The 12,977-nt window shown below is 38.7% G+C and overlaps 1 pseudogene; it reads left to right on the top strand.

Annotated features, from left to right (window-relative positions):
- Positions 1-4,053: 4,053 nt before the first annotated feature.
- Positions 4,054-4,540, top strand: LOC147606883 (uncharacterized; annotated as a pseudogene).
- The last annotated feature ends 8,437 nt before the right edge of the window (positions 4,541-12,977 follow it).

Below are 12,977 nucleotides of genomic sequence, written 5' to 3'. Positions count from 1 at the left end.
TTTTAATGTTGCATGCATCATTATCTGATTTGTGGTTCTGCTGGTGTTTTAGGTATGTTGTGTAAACATACCTAAAACATCAGAACAACCACAAATTAGATAGCCTTTTGTAGTAGTTACTCTGAAATGTTTGTTTAATGTTGTATGCATCATCATCTGATTTGTGGTTGTGTTAGTGTTTTAGGTATGTTGCGTAAGCAGGAAAAAGCACTAGAATTCCCCCTACAAAAGTACTTCTACCTCACAAAGGAGGAGTTCCATGATCAATATAATCTCAATCTAACGGGCGATAACCCATCTAGGCTTCCTGACACCAATAACTCAAGAGAGAGAGAGAGAGAGAGAGAGAGAGAGAGAGAGAGAGAGAGAGAGAGAGAGAGAGAGAGAGAGAGAGAGAGAGAGAGAGAGAGAGAGAGAGAGAGTGTGGCTTACTATTTTTAGCCAATTGTATAAATAAAAAACTACAAGGTCAAGTGCAAAATAGTTAGGCATGAGTTCTATGAGGACTTGCTAAGATTGCACCACAAAAGTGTACTAAGATCTTTCCCCTAGCAATAAAGTTGGTGTGGCATTTTCTCAAGGCTTTGCATTTGAGAATTTGCAAAGCAGCCTGAGATCTATCCAACAAGGAAACACAAAGAATTGCAAAGTAGCCCAAGATCCAACTAACAAGGAAATACATAGAATGTCTTGAGCCAAGTTTTCCAGGGGTGTTGTCAATATAATCAAATAGACGTCATAGAGAAAAAGTTAGAATGAAGGATGTCTATGAATGGGGAAAATATTCCTACTCATGTTGATCATCGCATGGTAGTAACAACAATGTCATTATGATAGAGAAAAGCGCATAGAATGGCTTGGGCTGAGTTTGTTGAGGGTGTTGTCACCAATATAACCAAACAAAACATGATCGAGAAAAAGTTAGAATGATGGATGTTTGTGAATAGGGAAAATATTCCTACTCTTGTTGTGATTCGCAAGGCAGTAATCACAATGTCATTATTTCATGGGTTGGGGTAGGGTCATAGCATTAACATTTCTCAGGGAGGTTACTTTGCCAATATTCCTACTCTTGTTGATTCACAAGGCAGTAATAACAATGTCATTATTTTTGGGCTTGGGTAGGGTGACATCATTAACACCTCTCAACGAGGTTAGATTGCCAATGTTCTTGTAGATAGGTAGTAGTAACCATGCTGAAATGGCAGTGGCCATGGTTGGTAGCCACCAATGAAAGACTTGCTAAGAGAAGGTAGCGACTTGAGAAGGGCACATCAGCCTTGCTAAGAGAAGGCAACAACTTGAGAAGGTTACATCAGCCTTGGAGGAGGCAAAAGAAAGATTAGATTGGAGTGAAGGAGTGCTAATTACTACAACTGAGTATTACCTTTTCTCATAGCAAGAGCTGCAGGCTTTGAAGGAGGCACACAATTTTAACAAAGACTCTTCTTGCAAACTTGAAGCAAACATACCAACATGTACCTTGGCCCTGTTGTTGATTGGTCTAAGTCTTGAAATAACAAACCTACCTTCATATGTGGCATCCTTGCAAGTTACGTCATGGACACATTAGCATTTTATTCTTTTTGGAGCTAACTGGATTAATGGGGATGATTAGTGTCTTGTGTGGATCTATATATAGGAAGAACATAATGTGTTGTATGATGCAGTCCAAGAGGTGGCTCTTAACTCTATGAGTTTGCATAGGCTTTTCTCTTAGAATTAAAGAAGAATAATATCCTAACCATTCTACCAACACCACTAAGTGCCACCACCAGCCAACCCAAAACTATTATATGTGTAGAGGGGTGTGTTCATGCGGGTTCAACTTTGAGATCAATGAAGTGATGGGTGTTTGCATGCTTCCATGTAGGCACCCCTACCACCTACTATATTTTGTAAGCCTGTGCTACAGTAAAAACATGTGTATACACCATGGTTGTTGTCAAGTAATCCGTGATGCAATAAAGATGATGGTATTGGGATGTCCAAGTACAGAGGTCAGCATCCAAAGGTATGCTTTCAATCTCTTTATCATGTTCTTTCCCTAACTAGTAGGCTTAAGACCATTGACCAGTACATTAGTGTAGTTAGAAATCTACAACTACTTCTAGGACCCCAATAGCATGTCGTGTCAGCTAGCTACTTTAAACTATAAGTGGTCACAAGAAGCAGTTACAAAACCAATTAGTGCTTCTGATTGCTATTCAACTCACAAAGAAGCCACAAACATCAATCAGCTTTGTAACTCATGTGACTACTTTTTTTAATTGCTTTGTGACTTGAAGAGTAGTCATAAAGCAGCCACAAGCTCGAGTTGGCTTTCTATGTACTGATGTTGCTATTTTTTGACTCCTTCTCAAGTCACTAAGTAGCCAAGAAGCAATCACACAAGTAGTAGTAACAAAGCCAATTTGTGCTTGTGGGACTACTTTAAGACTGCTTTGTCATTGTTTTTTAAGTCATAGGTAGTTACAAAGCAACCCCACAAGCACCATTTGACTTTGTGACTATTTGTGTGACTCCTTTTAATTGCTATGTGACTATTTGTGTGACTCCTTTTAATTGCTATGTGACTATTTGTGTGACTCCTTTTAATTACTATGTGACTATTTGTGTGACTACTTTTAATTACTGTGTGACTACTTTGTAAGTTGAAAAGAAGTCACAAAAAGTAGTTAAAAAGGAGCCACAAGCACTTGTTGGCTTTGTGCTACTTTGTGATTACTTTAAAGTCATAAAGTAATAAAAAAAGTCACAAAAAGTAGTTAAAAAGGAGCCACAAGCACTTGTTGGCTTTGTGCTACTTTGTGATTACTTTAAAGTCATAAAGTAATAAAAAAGTAGTCAAACCAATAGTTATAAAGTGGCTGCTTTAAAGTCACAAAGTAGATAAAAAGCAGTTAGACCAATAGTTACAAGTTAGCTGGTGCTTGTGGCTACTTTGTGACTGCTTTTTAAGACACAACACTAGCATGCACTTCTCGGCTTTATAACTAACTACTAGCATGACTTCTTTTTGACTGATTTGTTGCTTGAATAGCATTTAGGTAGAAGCATGAATGTGTGTACAAAAAAGATGTTGCGCTCGGACAATGCTATTTGGGTAGTGAACTAGCTCTTTGAAAGGTGTAAAGCTAGATTTCAAGAAATCCATTTTACTCTACGAAAAAGATATCATAATTCAAACTTTTAGGTTTTACAATTCAAACCTTCACGATTCCCTTCTCCCACGTCGCAAGCTAGAGTTTATTCAAACTTTTACATTTTACAATTCATGATTCCCTTCTCCCACATCGTGGGCCAGGGTTTATTTATGTTTCTCTCTCTCTCTCTCTCTTCTCTCTCTCCCTCTCTCTCTCTCTCTCAAGCTCGTGTGCCCACACACAAACAAAGCTTGCATTTCTCTCTCTTTCTCTCCCTCTCCCTCTCTCTCTCTCTCCCCTTCCCACACACACACACACACAGACGTCTGAATACTCTCTTTCTCTCCCTCTCCCTCTCCCTCTCCCTCTCCCTCTCCCTCTCTCTCTCTCTCTCTCTCTCTCTCTCTCTCTCTCTCTCCCTCTCCCTCTCCCTCTCTCTCTCTCTCTCTCTCTCTCTCCCACACACACACACACAGACGGTTGAATACTCTCTTTCTCTGTTCGCGGCGGTTGAATACACAAAAGAGAAACATGGTGGAACTATAAGAGTTGGAAGAGGTTGAAACTTTGCACAGGTCTGAACACTGATCTCTCTCTCTCTCTCTCTCTCTCTCTCTCTCTCTCTCTCTCTCTCTCTCTCTCTCTCTCTCTATCTATCTCTCTTTCTATGCAATGCAAAAGTGGGGATTTAACACAAGTTTATATGTTACAGGTTAATGCACTCCCATCCCAGGAATGTAAGTTCATTAGAGAATATGAAGCACAATGCAAAAGAAAACAAAGAGCAAAAGATAAAAGAAAATCAGAGGAAGCAAGAAACTAGGACCATGTAGAGACTGTTAATGGCAAAAGAAGAGAATAAATTTCCAAAGAGATTGTGTGGTATTTTCATCAGCGAACAAATGAAATGGACATGGCCACTAAGAAAGACATCTTCAATCAGCTAATCCTTCATCCGTCATTAAAATATTTGCAAGACATAGCTCCAAGGCACCATAACGATGTTCAAACAGTGCTCAGCAAATATTCACAACATGCTCCAAAGTTTGAAGAAGCCATAGTCTAGGGATAAATTATTCCTCAAAAGGTCTGCCATGATGATGCTCAGCTACCCTCAAACTCACTGATGTCTCTAAGCTACTATCCATTGATAGAAGGAACTTTTATGTGGCGAAATCTTGATTGGAACTTGAAAATAAAAACTCCATGTTGTCTTTCTCCACATGTCATAGGAAACAACCAAGAAGCCGCATACCTGATGAGGTAAAGGAGCTGGTGGTCACTTTTTGGACAATTGAGACTCGTGTCCCCCCTAATAAAAAGGACATATATCAAAAAAGAATCGTCGAAAGAACTACATCGAGCACCCAATTCATCTATTAGATGTATCATAGGTTTACCTATTGTATAATAGTGAAAGTTAGAAAATTTCTCACTAGCTAAATAGTTATGGCACCCAAATATAGATATATGCCTAATAACTGTATACATAATAGTTGTTTAATAACTGTGCATCTAATATTTACCTAATATCTTTCTCATAGTTGTATGTATCTGAAGCATATCTAATAGGTAACTAGCTATGCTAGTTAATAGATAGACAGTAGAGCTACTTAATAGTTAGAGTGTGTAGCTAACTAAGACTTGATCAATACATGCTCACCTAACATATACGTAATAGTTGTATAATAACTGTATATCTTTTAGATATCTGCTCATTTCTCTATGGATGACTGCACACACAACATCGCATATCAGGCAAGGAACTCAACACTAAGCATAAAATATTACATAGGTAAGTACAAATTCAAGCACAAAACGTGACAAGGTGCACAAATTGAAAAACTCAATGGTTGCACTCAGAATCATCAAATGTCAAAAGACCAATACATTATTCAATGTTTCCTTGGCTCTTGGCCAAAACAGAGTTACATAGGCATATTTTGGGATAATAAATCACCATCATCAGCATGGCTTTTAGGAGCATCATGCTCAGGAGCAGTGTCAGCACTAGTAATGGTCCCTGTCACTTCAACAATAGTATTCTTCATACCTTCCACACACACAGGTGTTTCTTGATACTTCCATAATTGGATTATGTGCATGCGCAGGAGCTTTCTTGACCCTCTTGGATGACACTTTCTCACGACTTGGTTTCTTTCGCTTGCCTGCGTCAAGCTTTCCTCTATACAAGGTGTCCTCACATGCTTCATCGCGACAAAAATTCTTGCACATACATAGCATGGCATTTTAGGCAAGAAACTTGACACCAAGGATAATATTTTACATTACACAAACTTAACTATCAAAATGGCAACAAACCAATGCATCATTCAATGTTTTCATAAGCATACTTTGAAACGATGAATCACCGTCAGCATGGCCAACATGCTCAGGATCACGTGCACCCTAAGATGCACGCGTGACCCTCTTGGCCCTTGCATTCCTTCACCGCCTTTCTATCACTTTACCTGTTTCAAGAAGTCTTGCAAGGTGTCTCCACATGCTTTATCCACATTACTTGGTATGTGTCAGTCTGTACCAATATCAAGTGACCTCTTGGGTGAAGATGCTGTCAAAACAGTAGGAAACATTTAACAACTATCAAAACATCTAAAACTGTTAACAACAAACACATCCATCAGCATGTAGGCATCACACAGCTATTGGGCTGCCCAATAACAAAACTATTAGCTACTACAATTTGTTACCTGTGCTATCAAGACCAACATTTTCGATAACATTTTGAACCATGGCAGAGCCTTCAATGGCAACATCCCAAGGGTCACCGACATTGGTTGACAATATGGCAAAGAAGAAGATGTGGTATTGATGATTGCATGGTAGCATGCAAACACCCATAACCATCGCATCTTCTAACCCTAAGCCGCATGCTATACAAGAACCCGCGATGGTTGTGTCTTCCTTTTCTGATCCCCTGGGTCTAGGAGGTGTTGGCAACAATTAAGGGGCAGCCAACTGAGACATACCATGGTTAACAAAAGCCTCATGCTCTTTAAGGCCTTCTAGAAGCATGGATTTGTGTTGCAGTTTTTCCTGCATTTCCAAGTAGGCACAAAATCAGTTAACATGAATTTGTGGTGTTAACCTCAAGAGCTACAACTGCATCCTGGTTTGATGTGCCATCCTTTGCAACGCCAAAAACACTTAAAATGTGTGTATTTACATATATGAGTGCCTACAACTTCACACGCCTCTCGTCATGCACATTACTGCTTACTTCAAGTGTATGCAATTTGTGTCATGCATCCCTTAGGTATTGCAAAAAGGTGTTGGCCTTTGAAGAAACCTTTAGATCCACTCGTGCTTACTCCAAATCCTTGGAGATATCCGCTATTTCACATGCTACGTCCTTCATTTTGATTTGCACACTGGCCAACATAGCTTATGTCAACTCAACATGCTGAGGATCAAATGTCTCCTTAAGTGCCTTGGATGAATCACCTACATACATTGACATTGTTAAAATTAATGACCCAAACCTATGGGTTATTTCCTAAGGTTTCAAAGCAAGGCATTTTATCTTTAATCATAATAAAAGGAGGCACCTCTTCTCCTACATTCCCTCCACCACATTCCCTCCACCTCCTTTCCTACTCTCAAGGAGGAGAATATGGAGTTTGATGACCTCATTGGTGATGTATAAGAGCTTGTACCTCTTGCCTATATATTGGCACGATCTAATGCAAAGCAAGCTGCATGTGATTTTCATTATGGTCTCTGCTGCAATCTTCTCTCTCACATTTTTCTTTAGTTGGTATTAGAGCCAGGTTGCTCTTGTTGCTGCCTCTGCCAGCAGAATTGTGTGCGTATCATCAATCGCCGCCACCAACCTCTGCCGATTCAGAGCCCGCTGTCATCTCACCGAGCACCAATTTATAGCCACGCCAGTCAGACGGGCAACCTAGTGTGCTGAAGTGAACTGCTCGCTGCCAGTGGTGGTCAACTAGTCTGCGGAGCTACTGCAAAACGAGTGCCATGTTTTCTCCTACACCAACAACCTGATCCATCGCCTCAAACTGAAGTCAATCTACATAGCGTACACGTGGCCTTCCTTTTATAATAGTAACCTTATATATATGTATATATATATATATAGTTTTCTATACCTTTAAAAGGTCAGTTGCTCATTATATATATATATATATATATATATATATATATATATATATAGTTTTCTATATCTTTAAAAAACCTGCTCACATGCACTAAAGGAAAAATATTGTACCTTTGTAAGAGCTTGCTCACACTAGGGACATTGAAAGTTGTATGTTATTGAATGTCTTGTTCACAAAGCCTCTTACATCAACACCATGTCCAATAGTAAGAGTGTAGTAGAAATCATCAATATTTCATCTTCCGAAAGTGAATGCTCATCATCCTCTTCGGTCAACCAACCCTCCAAATCTTCACATGAAGTAACCTCTAGGAGAAAGAAGCTACCCACTGTTAAAAGAAGCTACCCACTGATACAATAGAGAAGCCATTAAAATAGGACTAGGTCCTTATCTTGCATCAAATCTTCATCTATATCGGATAGGGAATATAGAAGAAGACATGGGTTACTAATTTATTTTTCTTTCATCATCTAAATTGATCTTGTAAAGCATTAGACACTGCCCTTGCTCTTGCAAGTGGTAAGACCTTGCTATGGCTCCTATAGTGAGGTGAGAGAAAAGTTTAGAGGGGAAAACTTTCACACTTGGCAAACCAAGGTGAAGTTTAATCTCATGAAAAAGGGGTTGTGGAACATTGTTCAAGGGAAAGAGAAAAGAATAACTACTAGAGAGAGTAGTGCACAATGGGATTTAAAGAATGATAAAGCACTGGAAATTATAGGGGAACACTTGAATGACACTATTGTACATCACATTTACACTTGTGATACAACTCAAGATGCATGGGAAACTCTAGACAAATTATTTGGTGCTATGTGTAAATACTCCAAGATTATTATCCTAGTGAAATTCTTTGGGCTTCAAAAGAATCCCACAACTACTATGCCTGCCCACATTAATGATTTTAAAAGCCTCTTAACACAACTCATAGGAAACAAGAAGGAAATAGAAGATGATGATAAAATTGTTGTATTGATTAAGAGTGTGTCACATCTTGATGAATATTCAACCCCTTGTAACAACTCTTTTAAATCTTCTAACTCCATCCCTCATCGACATTGAAGCTTCTCTCTTGGAAGAAGAGAAGAGGATTCTAAACAAGAGTGAGTACCATGTTGATGGTGCTTATTTTGTCAAAGGGCAAGCCTCATCCTTGAAAGCCACTCCTAAAAACAAGAAGACCTTCAAGTGTACTTTTTACGGAAAACAAGGACATCTTGGGGAGTTTTGTTATGCCAAGAAGAAGGCCCAAAAGGCCTATCTTGCCGAAGAGGAGAAAGAAGAAGACTCTCCATCGAAGGCCACCCATGAGGCCAATCTTTTCTTTGATGTTTATGATTATGCATTTTGATGGTCATGCACTCAGCCCATTCTACTCTCACATCTTTTTATTTGTTTAACTTGATGTACTTTTTCTATGGCATTGTAAACTAAGGTTTTGCTTTGATGTACCATCTTTCACATGGACATCTTTCTTTGTGAGACAACCACTTTTGTTTGTGATCCTCACCTTGGTCATCATAACCATTGTATCTCAAACTTTGTAGCTACCTTTGATTGTGGGAGGGCATTCAAGTCTAGGTCATCTTAGCCTTTTTTGTCTTTACCCATGTTTGGTTCATGGGAGGGTGTTAGAATTAATGACCCAAACCTAAGGGTTATTTTCCTAAGGTTTCAAAGCAAGGCATTTTATCTTTAATCATAATAAAAGGAGGCACCTCTTCTCCTACATTCCCTCCACCTCCTTTCCTGCTCTTAAGGAGGAGAATATGGAGTCTGAGATGACCTCATTGGTGATGTATAAGAGCTTGTACCTCTTGCCTATAATCTAATGCAAAGCAAGCTGCGTGTGATTTTCATTATGGTCTCTGCTGCAATCTTCTCTCTCACATTTTTCTTCAGACATGTTAACTATTTTACCCTTAGTGATATGCGATGACAGTCTTGCCAATTTGTTTAGAAGCCCCTTGTGTTTTTGCACACAATTAACTGAGTTCTCAGGTGTGCAGTCTTGTCAGTTTGCCAACTATGCTGATTGACAATTTTAAAAAGCGAACACCTTTGCAAACCATGCTGCAACCTCATCATTTACAGGTGGCTCCTGGTACACCATCTCATATAGCATCATGAACTTGTGAAACTCTGGCCAAATGGTTCAAAGCTTCTATTAATCCAATTCTAAGATTAACAAGAGAGCTACTGCCATTAACTTACATTAAGGAGTCATGCACGATAGATACACCAAAGGGTCATACATTCAAGATATGAAGCAATAGTGTCCAAAGCTACAACTTGGACGGGTGCCCGTAATGATGTGATGGAGTATTTATGGCGATTCCCGCTTCAAGAGTGAGTGGTAGCAAGATGATAGGATAAAGTCCTAAGTGATGTACTTCATGGATTATTATGAGAGTAGGGTTGTAATAGCATTAGGCCTCTTATGAGCCTAAAGTGCTCGACCGACCGCCACAGTTTGAGTGTGAACACTTATGGCCATGTATATAAGTGAATTTCTCTCATAATACAATATACTCTCCCATTGTGCAATTGAGTCTTGCTCTTGCTAATCCTCTTACTAATCTCTCTCCCTAATGCATGCTAGTGAGTGTGTGTGAGTGAAGTGAGGTGAGAGGAGGGACGAGGACTCGTAGTGAAACGCGGTGGTGTGACAATGCTCCGGGAGATGTGGTGGAATTGCTTCTCATGGAGTTGTAGAGCTTGGAGACCTCAAGGGTTATGAGCTCGGCCATTGGAAAGATCCTCATGACAGTTGCGGTTCACCAGGTAATCTCTTTTTGGATGTGTTTCAAGGAGGGTTTGGGTGAGCCATAACATTTTTGGAGCCACTACCGGGGAGCCATCCCTAGGCTTTTTCCATCATTTTGCCTCTAATCTATGCATAACCCATTCCCATTATCTTAATTAATGGTTTCCCATGAAAAGATATAGATTTGATGGTGGTGATTTGTGTGAGATTTGGTGTAGAATAGCTCTCTTTTTGGTTTTTGAAAAGAATGCTTTTTGCTTAATTTTAAATTAATTTATTATTTTGGTGGTTTTTCATGTTCTTAGGGCCTGCACATAGTTTGTATTAGGCTTAGTTTACATCCATTGCATCAAACAATGTAATAGAATACAATTCTTAGTGAATGTTAGCTCTCTTTAGTTTAAACATAGAACTAAGATCATTAATTTTAGTTTAATTGTGTGTTTTTTTTTAATTGTTTGGATTAGAGTGTTAGCCAGCATTAGGAGTAGCTTAATCTTTAAAAAAATTTCTTAAAACCATAAAAAATCCTTGAATTTAACTAATTTCTCTTAATGGATTGGTTTTTGTCATCATTAAGGGTGATTAATCTTATTCAAAAGGCCAAAAAATTTAAAAAATGTGTTAATTGGGGTCTAAATAGATCATATGAGTAGTCGAAATTGGTGTTTTTAAGTGTTTTGAGAGCATCTAGATGCATCAAAACACCTAATCACATTAATTTTTTCATCAATTGGAGAAAGTTGAATCTCTTTGCTTAATTTTGCCTTAAAAGAGGAGACCATAATTAAGAGTCTAATTAATCTCCTATTTTAGTTAATGTACACACAATTTGTTGATCCACAAAGATTAGCATTCCCTTGCTCTATCCAATGATTTGCTCAATTGTGTGAATTAATTAGGGATCAGTGGCTAATTAGAGTCCTTGATTTGTGTAAAAGAGGGAAAGATTAGTAAAAGGATTAATCTCAGATTAATCCTTTCATCACTTTTTTACATAACTCATTAAGGCTAATGAGCATTCAATGAGTAGATGCTCATGAGTTGTCAAAATTGTCCATTTTGGGGGTCATTTATGAAGGGTGTAAGGGGTGTCATTAAAAGGTTGACTTTTTTTTATTCCCACTTACCTTTTTGGAAAAATGCCCATACCCCTTTCATTTTAAATTCAAAAAATATTCCCCCCCCAAAAAGGAAAATTCATATTTCCCACTAAACTCTTTAAAAAAAAGGTCGTGAAAGAAATTTTGGCGAAAAAATTCTGGCCGTGAAAGAAATTCCGGTGAAAAATTCTGGCCGTTAAAGAAATTTTGGTGGAAAAATTCTGGCCGTGAAAGAAATTCCGGCAAAAAAATTCCGGCCGTGAACGAAATCTCGACGAAAAAATTCCAAACCGTGAAAGAAATTTCGGCATGAATCAGGTGTTAATTTTTTTTCCCCGAATTTTTCGTGAAGTTCGTCCGGTTCACGACATGAATTTAAAGTTTCACTGGAGGCCCGTATCTCCCTAAACCGTATATCCGATATGAAGGCTCTCTAGGGCTCATCCAAAAGCTGACATCGAGCTCTTCGACTTTGGACAACTGTCCGAAGTAAATCGACCATTTTGGCCTCCGACCAGCAGCCTCAAAATTCGACTCGAAAATCAAGGTAAAAAAACAGCCCAAAAACCATGAAAATTTGTAAAAATTAGCGCAAAAACGATGACAAGCCATATTGGGCTACTTTTTGAGAGTCTAAACGACAAAATCACGGACGACTTAGGAAAACAAAGTTGTAGTACTCCAAAAATACTACAATTCCCTCATATAAAGTTTTTCAAATTTCCTTTTAGAACACCCTAAAAAACGTGTTGCGAAAAAGAAAAAAATTCTCAAAAAAAATTTCATCTTGAGACAGTGATGGAAAATAGGTTTTAGGACTTCCTCTTCCATTTGGGAAGTTCCTAGCATACGCTTTTTTCGAAAAAAATATCTCAGGTCGTTCATGTGCGTATAGCACCTAAGCTAATTAGGGTAAACGGACACCTGTTTGATCCAACGAAGAGTACGCCAAGCCTCTTGAGGTTGTAATGGGCTGTGGGAAAGTATTTTTTTAAAAAAATACAAAACAAACTGTGATTGCTCATTAAGGAGCATTTAGGCACTGACATGGCCACAAAGTTAGAGAATGAAACAAGTTCTAGTACATCACTAAGTGAGGATGAAACAAGTTCTTACTCTTCGCTCAGTGCACCACATAGACCAATCAAGAAACTAGAACCCACCACCCCACCCAACCACCCCAAATGCATAATAATAATCACATGACATATGCGGAACGCAAAAGACAAGCTCAGGAGAGCATGCTTAGCTTGGTTGAATGTCTTATAGGGTTACCGGTTGTGATTGAGCCTCATAATGCCAAACCTAAAATAGCAACCAAGATACAAAGCCTAGAGGAGTACCACTTTCCCTTTTAGGAGGAAGACATACTCTCTATAGAAGAGTCATTTAGGATAAATTGTACGAACTATATGCTTGAGAAAGCATGTGAGGAATTCGATAATTCCCTTATAAGATTAAAACAGTCTCTCAAAACCTCATTTGGAGAAATGCTCTTCTCTCATGAAGCATCACATCAGCACTTGCACCTTTAAGGGCTCAACCTGAGTTATACAAGGCCATAACAAACTCCATAAAATAGGATTGTGAGGATTTTCAATTTTGACATGAGTAGTGGAGAGAAATATGCACTTCTTAGTGGGATATTAATACCTTTTTAGCATGGAAGAGCAAGAGGCTTCATGACCACTATCTCTATAGGTCTAGGCACTACATCTATTTAATGAGTGCCACTTGTGAGGCAATAGACCTAGTAGATAATCTCCAAGATAAGGATATAGAAGTCTTCCACTTAATCCAAGAGATAGGGGACGCATCATCC

This window comes from Cibotium barometz, chromosome 56, assembly GCF_041138505.1.
Source record: "Cibotium barometz isolate CiBa-2024 chromosome 56, ASM4113850v1, whole genome shotgun sequence".
In the NCBI taxonomy this organism is placed as follows: Eukaryota; Viridiplantae; Streptophyta; class Polypodiopsida; order Cyatheales; family Cibotiaceae; genus Cibotium; species Cibotium barometz.
This window is presented reverse-complemented; position numbering and strand designations above follow the sequence as displayed.